We start from the raw sequence: 15404 nt of genomic DNA on the forward strand, positions 1-15404 counted from the left end.
ATTTTAGTCTATCCAAGTGCATGATGCCATGCAACCCAAATGGACCATGCCGGGTCGGGTCAAGTCTTACCAATTATAGTTATGGACTTAGACATTAATCCAACAGTTACCTCTTAGATGTTCCGAAAGAGTTAGAGTTCAACCCCAGTTGTATGGTTTTCATATTAGTACCGAATGGGACACGTATATTAGTGATAGTACACTAGTAAACCTTGATGAACCTAATAGCTATAAGGAAGCCATGGCAGGCCCAGAGTCTGCAAAATGAAAAGAGGCAATGGATAGCAAGATCCAATCCATGTATGATAACCAAGTTTGGAATTTGGTTGATAATGTGCCCGGACGTAAGACCGTTGGGTGCAAATGGATCTTCAAGAAGAAGACCGACGTGGATGGAAAAGTACACACATATAAGGCGCGATTGGTTGCGAAGGGCTTTACTCAAACTCCCGGAGTTGACTATGATGAAACCTTCTCACCAGTTGTGAAGATAAAGTCTATTAGAGTGATTCTAGCTATTTCCGCATTTCATGATTATGAGATTCGTCAAATGGATGTCAAGACCGCTTTCCTTAACGGGAAGTTGGATACGGATGTTTTCATGGCTCAGCCAGAGGGCTTTGTGGATCCGAAGCATCCGAATAGAGTGTGTAAGCTTGAGAAGTCCATTTATGGACTAAAACAAGTGCCTCACAGATGGAATCTTTGCTTCGATGAGAAAGTCAAAGAGTTTGGATTTGTACGAAGCAAAGATGAATCGTGTGTATATGTCAAAGCCAGTGGGAGTGTAGTAAGCTTCCTCGTTCTATATGTCGATGACATATTACTCATAGGAAACGACGTCCCGACTCTACAGGAGGTTAAGTCCTGGCTCGGGAAGTGCTTCGCTATGAAGGACCTCATAGAGGCTTCCTATATTTAAGGAATAAGGGTAGTAAGAGAAAGAAGTAAGAGACTAATAAGACTTAGTCAGACCACTTACTTAGAGAAGGTACTAAAACGTTTTAGTATGGAAAACTCGAAGAAGGGAGAATTACGGATACAAAGTAATGCCAAGTTGAGTAAGACTCAAATTCCGAGTACTGAAACTGAGATAGCTGAAATGCGCCGAGTTCCATATGCTTCCGCAGTTGGCTCAATCATGTACACTATGACTTATACTCGCCCTGATGTAGCCTTTGCTTTGAGCATGATTAGTAGATATCAAGGGAACCCTGGCAGAGCCCATTGGATTGCGGTGAAGAATATCCTTAAATACCTTCGAAGGACGAAGGAATGGTTCTTAGTCCTCGGAGGGACTGATGACTTGAAGGTGCGAGGGTATAGTGACGCCAGCTTTCAAACTGACAGGGACAACTACCGTTCACAGTCGGGATGGGTCGTTACCCTGAATGGAGGAGCAGTAACTTGGAAAAGTTCCAAGCAGGAAACCATAGCTGATTCAACGTGTGAATCATAGTACATTGCAGCGAGCGAAGCGTCGAAGGAGGCAATATGGCTGAAGAAATTCATTGGTGATCTTGGAGTTGTACCTGCCATAAAGGAGCCCATGGAGATTTTCTATGATAATGAAGGAGCGGTTGCCTTGACCAAGGAACCGAGAGATCATGGTAGATCACGACATATCAACAGAAAATATCACTTTATTAGACATCGTGTAGAAGAAGGACAACTCGTAGTGAAGAGGATATCATCGGATGATAACCCAGCAAATCCGCTTATGAAGGGACTGAGCAGGGTTAAGCACTTGCAACATGCTAGGAGTATTGGGCTGAAGGATGATATTAGCATAGATTAGATAGTATTAGAAACGTGTAATAGATAAATATAATTAACATTTGATGATTGAATAAAGGAGTTTTATTTATAAGTAATGTTACTGTCTTATGTTAATTGTTTAACTATTGTTTCACTTTGCATGTTTTGACTTCCAGAATAATTGAGTTTATTAAGAATAATCGAATTATTCAAATTGTCCACAATCGTTCATATGTCGGAAGTAGATATGAATGAAGATTGTCATGAATTGGTGTGTAGATTGTCTAAACGGTTTTAGACATAGCCAAAGATTGCTGCAACGTTCATGAGTGCTTATGAACTAGTTTTGAGCATTGGAACAAACCCGCGCTTGCGGGAATCACCGTATGGAATGTGATAAAAAGGGTGATCGCAAGACGATAATATCATATAGTCTTAAAACCTAGATATATGGTTTGTTATTTGCTAATTGATTGTACATTGATAATGCGAAAACGCATTGGTAAATCGATGTTATAAAACGCATTGTTGTGTATAGTTGATTAATGAATAAGTAAATGCATATAAGTCGAAGTTTATCTGTAACTTTTATCCTAAGAAGGAAAAAGCGATATCTCGGCCGCTCGATGATTTGATTTGACTTATGTGCCAGGCCCGGTTAGAACTGAATTGATGTGTTTGATTAAGTTCTATGTCAAATAAATCGGAGATCGAGAAACCAAATGCTAGACTAATCATTCCATAGAATTATCAGCATGATATCTAACAGAGGACTATATGATCCCTTATCTAAAGGATAAGATTGATTAGATCAGAGTTTGACAACGTCTTTGAGAGCTACGATTGCAAATCGGATTGTACTTGTGTATATAGTTACTAGACTTATCCAATTGGGAGACTGTTGGAATAGTGTCTAAGGCTGTAACTATATTAGGCAAGTATTTGACATGATGATTTATTATGAGAGAATAGATATTATTAATATATTATGAGAATAATATAAGGAATAACAATATTGTTATTTGATTAATATAAGTCATAGATTAATTAGTATTAATTTGGTGGCTTAAAGAGATTAATTAAATAAGAGGGTATAAACTGTCAATTGTTTCATAGTTACACTTTGGGCTGTAAATCCTTATAGGATAGAGAGTGGACGATTTCTAGGGCTAAGGATAGCCGTAAAATCGTCCCAGGCTTATATTTGGTAAGGATTAGGATTGCTTAGAGTCTAAGTTATCCAATTAGGGTTTAAGGGTAAAACCCTAGGAGCCTTACAAGTATAAATAGACCCCTTGGGATAGGGAAATCGGCACCTCCTCTACAGCAAGGAAACCCTGGCCGGTTTCCCCCTCTCTCCTCTATCTCAAATCATTCTCTTTGCTAGTTGGTGTTTGTAAGCCATTAGAGGAGTGACAATTGTGACTCTAAAGCTCCAAGAACAAGAAGATCAAACAAGTTTTTCAAGGTAAGCTTCTAACTCCGGTTTTGTATTGTTCTTATACCTAATTGGTCATTAGAAGTCTTGGATTCAATGCATGTTTAATTAAAGAAACCTAGATCCAAGCATTAGGATTTGTATGTGCACATAGGAATGTTCATTTGTCCAAAACCCATCAATGTTATGATGAAAAGCCCAACCGATGGAAGACTGGTATTGTACTCTTCTGCAATCTAGAAAAATAACAAACATGAACAGTCAAAAGTGTTAGAAAAAATGACATAATTAAAGCATCACACAATATGTAAGAAAATTATGAAGTGTAGAGTATTGACAGGTACCAAATAGATGCAATCATGGTACCCGCACGACATGATAACACTCTCAATGCCACATCATTTGAGTATTTTCCATTTTTCGAACAAAATTTTATATATCGGATAACATTTTATATATCAGATAACATTATAAATTCGAACGACTATATAAAACCGGTTTTTAATTCTTTTTTATTTTATGTTTTATAAATCAGCTTTTAAAATCGGATTACATTATTACTTCGGAAGAAATTTTAAAATTCGTACGAAATTATAAAATTCAAACAACCATATAAAACAGAACAAAAACAAAGTTTGTTTTTATTTGTCACGGATATATTAGTCAGTTTGCTATTTACATTTTTGTGGTGCGTTATGCGGATTAAAAACTTTGTTCCATTTTGTATAGTCGTTCAAATTTTATAATGTCATCTGAATTTATAATGTTGTCCGAATTTTATATGGTTTTCGAAATTTATTATTATTATACTAATAATAATAATAATAATAATAACAACAACAACAACAACAACAACAATAATAATAATAATAATAATAATAATAATAATATTATTATTATTATTTTTATTATTATTATTATTATTATTATTATTAAAAGACAAAACAACAAAAAAAAACAAAAAGGGAAAAACACCAAAACAAAAAAAAAAAAGAAACAGAAAATAAAATAATGTCAAATGAAATGTAAAAGGTTGATTAGATTGATGTTGGGGGGAGGTAGATCAGTTAAGGGGATACTTATAGCACAACCCTATTTGATAAGAGAGGAAGTGGGAAGTATCGGGAAGCGGTAACCATTACAATAATCAAAATATTATTGGGCGAGAAAACGGTGAAAAAAAGCACAAACACGTTGACAAAAACTATTTACAAAACGGAAAATACTGCCCACAATACAAACAAAGCGAAAACATGAGAAACGGGTATAAACGAAGGACCATTCCTGCCCAGAATACCAAGAGTTCAGTATTCCTAACTTGAGACATTATATATATATATATATATATATATATATATATATATATATATATATATATATATATATATATATATATATATATATATATATATATATATAAAGTGAATATACCCTTAAGGGTATATAAGCATAGGTACCCAAACTCATTATAATACGTCATTTTGTTTAATGTATTCATTATAATGTTCTTAAACTTCAACACTTGACTTGATTTACTTTCAAAATTTTTGAAATTTCATTATTATCTTCCTCTTACATCACATCTTTTTGCCGAACACCTACTAGGTATATATATTATAGTTGAAAATGAAAATTATGTAAGAGGAATACAAATGTGAAATTGATAAAAATCCTGAAAGTAAATCAAGTTAGAAGTTGAATTATAAAAACATTGGACAATTACAATGTATATATATAATACAAAACGATGTAGGATGCTGAGTTTGGATACCTAAGCTTATATACCCTTAAGGGTATATTCACTTTTCCCTATATATATATATATATATATATATATATATATATATATATATATATATATATATATATATATGTGTGTGTGTGTGTGTGTGTGTGTTGTAAATAATTGGTGGATGACATAATAATTGGTGCATTGTAAATTTGTTAATATTTTTAACTACTTACAATTATATGTTAGTAAAATTTGTAGTATAAATACCCCTCCATTGTAAAGAATGAGGTACACCAAAAGTTATAAGAGATAACTTTCATATTCTCTCTAAATATTCTTTCTTCTCAATTAAAGTTATTATCAAAGTTTAGTAGTTTGTTTTGGTTTAAAGTTACATTAGTTACGCTTAATTCATAACACGTTATCAGCACGGAACCTCTAATCAAGGTTATTAAACAAGTGGAAATCACATTTATCTTAATCAAGGTATGTATTACTTAGTAAAAACATTATTAATTATAAAACATCCATCATATTAAAATAATGATGATACTAATGAATTAATAATACTTATACATTATGGACATTATGGACTACTAACAATTTTTATTTCTTATACTAACATTTCTTTATATATTCTAATTTTTATGTATACTAACATTTAAATTATACAACTAACTTTTATTTATGCATACTAACATTTATATTATGCAACTAACTTTTATTTATGCATACTAACATTTAAATTATATTTATTTATACATGTCAATGTTTACTTTTACTTTAGATACTCTTAATAATTTTATTTTAACATTTACTAATATTTATTAATGTATCTAATTATTAAAATTATACAAAGTAAAGTTATGTATTACTTATAAATCTTATTAAATGATTTATAAAATACATATACATATATACACAACGAAAATGTATAGGTAACGGTTATAAACAGCAAAAACAACGGCTATATTTTTTTTTTTACCATAAATAAACATCTTTACCCTGCTTATTTTACCCACAACAAATATTTCTCTCTTCTACCAAACAAATCAATTTCAAGAATTCAAGATTCAAGATGATTCATCATTTTGTGATAATCATGACTATAATAGTCATGTTACTTTTCATCCCAATCCTTAACATCGAAGATAATATGGAATTTCATCTACTTTTACGCTTGTATGCAATGTTAGCTTTACCGATTCTTTTTTGTGTAATATTTATTGAAATAAATGGATTTTAATTTTAATTTTAATTTTGTTTAAAATTTATAGTTACATTATGTCCAACATTGCAAAGCTCAAGTTTGCAGCACTTTAAGTTAGTGGGAAAAATTGTGTGCCACGGATGATAGATGTAAAAATGCATCTGTAGTCCATGGGAATCTCAAATAATGTATATGAATTTAATAATCGTTTGGCACAAGACAAAGCAAAAACACAAGTTTTCCTTCGTAAGCATATTGATGAAAATTTGAGATTTGAATATCTTGATGTTACTGATCCAAATATTCTCTGGAATCTTTTGAAAGAAAGATTAGATCATCAAAAGGAAGTTATACTTCCAAATGCTAGAGATGAATGGAGAAAACTAAGGTTTCAAGACTTCAAAAAGGTAAATGAATACAACTTAGCTTTGTTCAGAATATGTTCACAACTCAAGTATTGTGGACAAGAAGTTACTGATGAAGATATGTTAAAGAAAACTTACTCCACATTTCATGCAACAAAACATTACCTTGATGCAACAATATCAGATGCAAAAGTTCACAAGATATTCTGAACTGAATGCATGTCTGCTCATTGTAGAGCAATACAATGAACTTTTGATGAAAAATCATGAATCTCGTCCAACGGGATCAGTAGCACTTCCTAAAGCAAATGCTACAAATATTGATGGTCATCGAAACAATACACGTAGACGAAGGCGTGGTCATGGTCGAGGACGAGGCCGTGGCTATTTTAATCGAAACCAAAGCCATAATCAGAACCATAATTCTGGTTGTGGACAAGATAATAATCGTGTTCGTGGCTAGAAAAGGAATAATTACCAACATTCACAAAGAAACAATATCCACACACAAGATAAGTCCAAAGTGGCAAGGCATGACACTGGGACATCACAAAAATTTGATGGGTCATGTTATAGATGTTGTAGCACGGGCCATTGGTCAATGACCTGCCGCACACCTGCACATCTTTGTCAACTTTATCAAGAGTCCATTAAAGGAAAAGGAAAAGAAGCAAACCTCATTGATAATGTTGAATTCACCCCGCCAAATGTTGTTGATTTCTGCAATGACATGGAAGACACAAACTAAAAAAAATCTATTGTTGTTCTAGTAAAATTGTTTTTCCTTCGTTTGTTTTTCATGTAATGTCTTTCCTTCAATAAATTAACTTTCTTTTTAATAATAATTATGATTATATTTATTCACTTATTATTCCTTTCATATGTGAAGTTTAATATGAATCCAACTGGAGTGCAACACCAAGAAAAGATTGGAGATCTTTGTATAGCAGATAGTGATAGTACACATACTATTGTGAAATCAAAGAAATATTTTTCAAAACTAGTACCTACAAAAACAATCATACATACAATATCAGGTCCTGCAGACTTGATAGAAGGAACCGGGAAAGCCCATTTTATATTACCAAATGGTACAAGCTTTTGTATAGAAAATGACTTATTTTCTCCAAAGTCTAATAAAAACTTATTAAGTTTCAATGACATATATTTCAAAGGATATGACACAAAGACTGTGACCACTGAAAATAAGAAATATATGTATACTATAGACAAAAATCACGTGCTTGAAAAACTACCAACACTTAATTCTGGTCTGCATTATACATATATACATATGATTGAATCAAATATGGTAATCGAAGGAAAACATTGTGATCCTAGGACATTCAGTTTATGGCATGATAGGTTGGACCACCCAGGATTAACAATGATGCGAAGGATAATTGAGAATACACATGGGTATCTATTGAAGGACCAAAAGTTCCCTCAATCCAATAGCATAAAACCATGTACGTGTTGTTCCCTTGGAAAGTTAATTATAAAACACTCTCCAATGAAAGTTGAAAGGGAATCACCAAGATTTCTAGAAAGAATTCAAGGTGATATATGTGGACCGATTCACCCTCCATCTGGACCATTTAGATACTTTATGGTCTTAATAGATGCATCCAACAAATGGTCTCATGTTTCTTATTATCAACTAGTAATATGGCATTTGCAAAGTTTCTTGCCCAAATTATTAAATTAAGGGCACATTTCCCTTATTATACAATCAAAAGAGTGAGACTTGATAATGCTGGTGAATTTACTTCACAAGCATTTAATGACTATTGTATGTTTGAATTGTTGTTGAGCATCCAATTGTTCATATACACAAACAAAATGGTTTAGCTGAATCACTGATTAAACATATCCGGCTAATAGCTAGAGCATTGATAATGAGGACCAAACTTCCTGTTTATGTTGGGGCCATGCAATCTTACATGCTGGATCATTGATACGCATGAGACCAAGTTCATATCATGTATATTCTCCACTACAACTTGCTTTCGGTCAAGAACCAAATATATCCCATTTGAGAATTTTTGGGTGTGAAGTATATGTCCCTATTGCACCACCTCAACGGACAAAAATGGGTCCTCAAAGAAGGTTGGGAATATATGTTGGTTATGAGTTAGTCTCTATTATAAGATATCTTGAACCATTAACAGGTGATGTTGTAACGCCCGGGTTTTCAGGGCTAAGCATTTTTGTCAATGTAATAGTCTAGGTCAACTATTGTAACTCTTTTTGAAGTAATAAATATGAAATATTTGAGTATTATGTGAATTATGTGTGTTTATGTGTTTATTATTTAATTATAAATGTATAATTAATAAAGAATAAAAATGAGCGTCAAAATTAAAGTGTGAGATAATCCCGATATCTCTACATAAAGTTGTAGAATATGTCTCAAGGTTTCCGTGCATATAAAGAATGCCGAAATCCGAGCTATAAAGAAGAAGTTATGGCCCGCCGAAGTTTTACGACAAAACCGGCACGACACCAGGAAACGTAAATAGTGAATTTACGATAGAAGACTTTTTAGCCTTAGCAATCTAAACAAAAGTCGTATAATATGTTAAACTAAGAACATCGATAAAAAGAACGCCCAAATCTGACTTCGTATGAAGAAGTTATGATTTTTCTAAGATTCGGTTTAGCAGTGCACGGCCTGAAACTCGAATTTTAGTTCGAGCGGTTTTTGGCTTACGCAACATAAATGAGAGTTGAAGATCTCATTAATAGGAAATCAACGGTAAAAAGACAGACAAAAACAGAGTCCGTATGTAGAAGTTATTAATTTTACGCAGACGTTTAACAGTATAATCTCCTTGTACTGTTAAATTTAAGATCGGTCGAGAATTAGCTGACGGTGTCAAAATGAAAGTTGTAGATCTTATTATTACCTACGCGTGGATATAAAGAACGTCAAAAACGGAGGTCGTATGTGAAAGTTACGGATTTTAGAAGTCGGAAGTGTGCTGTGCGAAAATGGGTGATGTGGCACAATCTTGGCCATTGCTTTCTCCCCAAGGCTTGCCACCAGATGGTGACATGTGGCACCAAGTTCAGCCACATTTCACCCTATAAATACCACCTCTCCCACCCTCATTTTCTTCACACCTTTCCCATTCTTTCTTCTCTTTACTCTCTCTCTCTCTCTAGAACCTCTCTCTAGCCCCGAAATCCCCCGAAAAGCCTAGGGAACCTCCCTAGCACGAGGCGGAAGCCCCGGAGTGCTCGAAGGCTCTGAGAAGAAGAGCTTTTCGGCTCGGGAACGCTGCTCCAAGCAAAGCCCGGTTTTCTATAAAACCCGCTGTAAGTGAGCTACGCCTACGCTATTTTTAATATAACTTTTATTTAATTATAGTAACGTTATTAGGAACTTATAATAAATACTTGGGCTATTATTATGGGTTATATAAGTATTTTTTGACGCTTATATAATAATAATAATAGCTAGACTATTAATTAGTCTCGACGAATAATAAACTAAACTCTAGTGGTAATAATACTAGGTTTCGTCGAAGAAAAATTCTTTTTAAGAAGCGAAGCGCTGTCTGAGTTTGGAATCACCACCTTTTCCGGTGAGTGCATAGTTACCTTCAACTTACACATAGATATGAAGTATTTTATATAAATTACGTGCTATGTGTGCATATTATCTGAATACTTGCTATCTATGCTAGATGAACGTTGTTATACATGTTTTCAATGATTTAAACTGTATATGTATTTTATATCTACGAAAATGTTGGGGTAAAACATGGGTAGATGTAATAGGTGATGTGTGATAAAATGATGAGAGGCCTCGATATTGTTGTTGTTGATCCAGTCATCTAGCGGAGTATAGATGACGACCACGGACTCTTCTAGACAGTCCAGTGGAACACTAGCAGGCTCGCAACCTGTAGGTGTTGTGAACGATGTGTTCACCGGTGTACTCCATCCCCCACATGGTTGCCTATTAGGACATTTATTGCTGAGGAATCCCTTTAGCAGTAGTGTCCGTCCCGATGATAATCCTTAGGCTAGGTCCCTTATGATAGGTGTTTAGGGACGTAAAGTGAGGATAACGGGAACGGGTAATCGGGTTATTGTTGATTGATGAAATTAATAAACTTATTTATTGTGGGTTGAAAACCCTATGTGCTCACCAGGCTCCCAAGCCTGACCCACTCAGTTTTATGCATTACAGGTAGTGGCGCATGAGCATAGGTGTGATGTTTTGGACAAGGGATTACGGATATAGGCCTGTAGATATGAAATAATGTAGTAAGGCTTATATTGTATTGTTTATACTTTTGATCTATACGAACATGACATCCCGAGTCTTTTAATGAAATACATTTCTATGGAAATGCTTTTGATAAATCTTTATCATATTATTGTTTTGGGACAAATTCCGCAACCCTTTTATTAAAAGATAACTCTGATTTTGAAATAAAGTATAAACAAAACCGGTCTTTTCTGGCCGTGATTTTGGGGATGTCACAGTTGGTATCAGAGCATTAGTTTAAGCGAACTAGGAATTTGTAGGATTTCTAGACTTAAACTTAGAATGCTAAGCGATGATTGTGAGGTATGAGCACTAGCTTATTTTAGGAATTGTGCCTAAAATGCTTTTATGTGCTAAATGTTTTATGCATGATATGCTGTTATTTTGTTCGGGATCTATGGTCTGTTGCCGACCGGATCTGGAACCTTATGTGTTTAGGATTCTAAACGTACGACTACGATATTAGAACTAGCATGTAAACGTTTCGGAGTGATAAGGACGATTTAAAATGTCTCTCCTAAATAAAGATCTAAATCCACCTTATTCGGTATATAGATCAAGATGGTAAGGACCCGTAGCGGAAACGTAAACGCAAATGGGAACGGACACCAACCCCCCCGTGATCGAGCAAATACCAGTTGTGGAAGCCGCTGCCGGACCAATAACGATGGCCGGAGTGCAAGCGATGATCCAGGCAATGTTGGATCGTCAAATGGAGGAAACCAGGCGTTTGCTCCAGCAAAATCGAGAGGAAGCGACTATTCATCTCGAACAGCCCGAGTTGAACGAAGGGCAGACTGAAGAAGGAAACTACAGTGGGACTATTGGTCAAGCCAACCCACCGATAGTTAGGCAAAACCACCAGGATGGAGGAAATGATGGACGTGGATGCAAATACAAGGATTTCATGGCATCCAAGCCACCGAGTCTATCCGGAAGCCCGACGCCAGTGGAAGTCATGAACTGGATCTCTGAGATGGAGACAATGTTTGAGAGTTGCGAGTGTAGCAATAGGCAGAAGACTGCTCTTGCAGTTCCTCTATTGAAATCTGGAGTACTAAGCTGGTGGAAGCTATTAGCTGATTCAATGCCCAAAGGTGAAGCAAGCAAAATGTCGTGGGAGGATTTTCTGGTACAGTTGAAGATGCAATACTGCTCTGAGCAGGATCTTCTGGAGATCAGCAACGAATTCCAGAATCTGAAGAAGGGAAGAATGAGCGTTACTGAATACACTGCAAGCTTTACTGAGAAAATGAAGCTTGTTCCTCACCTCGTCCCAACTGAACTCTCCAAGGTTAACAAATTTGCCCTCGGATTACCAGCGGACTTCGGTCCAATGGTCAAGCAAACTACCACTCTAAAAGCTGCCATCTGGGCTGCTAAGAATGTGGAGACCCAGATACGAGAAAAGGGTCTGGAGAGAGCGGAAGTGGGAGAGAAACGGAAATTTGACGGATCCTCGAGGTCCGGTAAGAAAGGTAGATTCTCGAAGTCTAGTTCGAGAGGAGGAGGATTAGAAGCAAAGTGGTGTGACAAGTGCAAGAAGAAGCACTCTGGGAAGTGTGATGGAGGGGTCACTTGTTACAAATGCGGAAAGCCTGGGCACTATGCCAACGAATGCACCCTTAACCAGAAGGCCTGTTATGGGTGTAATGAAGAAGGGCACATTTTGAAGGACTGCCCGAAGAAGAAGGAGGCAGGAAGACCCAACATACCACCAAAGCCGAAGGCGGGAGCCTTCCAGATGACGCTCGAGGCTGCAAAGGAGGCAGCAGACGTCGCTTCAGGTACCTTTCTTGTAAATGGTTTGCTTGCAAATATACTGTTTGATTCCGGAGCCAACTACTCCTTTGTGTCGCATAAATTTAGTGCGAAATTAGCATTACCTGTAGAAAAACTTGATAACGCCCTAATTGTAGAAGTTGCCAGTGGCAAATTCGTACCTGTTAGTAATCGTATTAGGAACATCGTCATTGACCTAAACGGAAACGAATTCCAGGAGGAACTATTACCCATAGAGTTAAACGGTTTCGACATCGTTTTGGGTATGGATTGGCTTAGCGCCAACGATGCCGAGATATTATGCCGAAAGAAGATAGTTAGGATAAACCCACCCGGAAAGGAATCATTTATGGTGTACGGGGACAAACGCAGAGTGAGTTCTGGAATCATATCCTTGATGAAAGCTAGGAAATGTTTATCCAAGGGATGTGCATCGTACTTGGCATTCGTAATCGATGCTAAGAAAGAAAAGAAAGAGGTGCAGAATATACCGGTTGTGTGCGATTATCCGGAAGTCTTTCCCGAAGATCTTCCTGGATTACCACCTGATAGGCAAGTAGAATTTCGTATAGACTTATTACCAGGAACAACACCGATAGCAAAGGCACCTTACCGATTAGCACCGACGGAGATGAAGGAGCTCATGACGCAACTTCAGGAGCTGTTGGATAGCGGTTTCATTCGACCTAGTTCATCACCCTGGGGAGCTCCGGTGTTATTCGTGAAGAAGAAGGACGGAAGCATGAGGATGTGCATAGACTACCGAGAGCTGAATAAGGCAACGGTGAAGAACAAGTATCCATTGCCGAGGATTGATGACCTATTCGATCAGCTGCAAGGTTCAAGCTACTTCTCAAAGATCGATCTTAGGTCAGGATATCATCAGCTGAAAGTGAGAGAGCAGGATATTGAGAAGACTGCATTCAGAACAAGATATGGACACTACGAGTTCTTGGTTATGTCATTCGGACTAACCAATGCTCCCGCAGCATTCATGGATTTGATGAACAGGGTTTGTAAACCATTCCTCGATAAATCCGTGATAGTGTTCATCGACGACATTCTCATATACTCGAAAAGCCAGGAGGAGCACGACAAGCATCTACGAGAAGTGTTGGAGGTGTTAAAGAAGGAGAAGCTTTTTGCAAAGTTCTCCAAATGCGACTTTTGGATACGGGAAGTCCAATTCTTGGGTCATGTTGTTAACCAAGAAGGAATAATGGTTGACCCTGCCAAGATCGAAGCTGTAATGAAGTGGGAACGTCCGAAGAATCCCACGGAGATTCGAAGCTTTCTAGGATTAGCCGGATATTACCGACGATTTATCCAAGGCTTTTCTTTGATAGCTTCTCCATTAACAGCTTTGACCCATAAAGGAGCTACGTATACATGGAGTGAGAAACATGATGAGGCGTTCGAGAAGCTAAAGAAGAAGTTATGTGAAGCGCTGATACTTTCTCTACCCGATGGAGTCGAAGATTTCGCAGTTTATAGTGATGCATCTGGAGTCGGGTTAGGTTGTGTTCTGACCCAAAGAGAAAAGGTGATAGCATACGCATCTCGACAATTGAAAGAGCACGAAAAGAACTACCCCACTCATGATCTGGAGTTGGCAGCGGTAGTATTCGCCTTAAAGATATGGAGGCATTACCTCTACGGCACGAAGTGCAAGCTCTTCACTGATCATAAGAGTCTCCAGTATCTCTTTAATCAGAAGGAGTTGAACATGAGGCAACGACGCTGGCTAGAACTTCTCAAGGACTACGACTGTGAGATACTTTACCACCCAGGTAAAGCAAATATTGTTGCTGATGCTCTCAGTCGGAAAGTCAATCTTGAAAGAAGAAGGCCGAGAGCGTTAAGAATTGAAGTCGTCTCGACGATTGTGGAAAGTATCAGGAAAGCTCAAGAAGAAGCCTTAGAAAAGAATGACCGAAAGGAAGAACGTTTGGGAAAAACGTTAGTGTTCGGTACGAACAGTCGAGGACTGAAGGTATTCCAAGATCGAATTTGGGTACCTAAGACGGGAGGAATAAGAGATCTTCTAATGGAAGAAGCACACAAGACCATGTACTCAATTCATCCCGGTAGCACTAAAATGTATAGGGACCTAAAACCCTACTACTGGTGGCCGACGATGAAGCTCGATGTTGCGAAGTATGTGGCTGAGTGCGTAACATGTGCGAGGGTTAAGGCACAACATCAAAAACCGTATGGGAGTTTAGAACCCTTACCTGTACCCATGGGTAAATGGGAAGACATCACCATGGATTTTGTGACTAAACTGCCCAGAACGAAGAATGGTCACGACATGATTTGGGTAGTCGTGGATCGTTTCACCAAGAGTGCACACTTCATAGCAGCCAACGAGAAGTGGTCTATGGATAAGCTCGCAAATGCTTACGTGAAGGAAATTGTAAGACTTCACGGTGTCCCTCTTACGATTGTGTCAGATCGTGATAGTCGTTTCACGTCAAGGTTTTGGAGGAGTCTACAAGAGGAGTTGGGTACAAAGTTGTGTTTGAGTACTGCTTACCATCCGCAAACTGATGGTCAGAGTGAAAGAACGATTCAGACGTTGGAAGATATGCTGAGAGCATGTACCCTCGAATTCCAAGGGAATTGGGACGAGCACTTACCTCTGGTAGAATTTTCCTACAACAATAGTTTTCACTCGAGCATCAAGATGGCTCCTTATCAAGCCTTGTATGGGCAGAAGTGTCGTACGCCGTCTTGTTGGCTTGAAGCCGGAGAGAAGCAGTTTATGGGCCCCGAGATAGTCCATGAGACTGCTGAGAAATTGAAGGTGATTAGGGAAAGAATGTTAACAGCTCAGG

This window comes from Lactuca saligna, chromosome 4, assembly GCF_052625555.1.
Source record: "Lactuca saligna cultivar CGN05327 chromosome 4, ASM5262555v1, whole genome shotgun sequence".
Classification (NCBI taxonomy): Eukaryota; Viridiplantae; Streptophyta; class Magnoliopsida; order Asterales; family Asteraceae; genus Lactuca; species Lactuca saligna.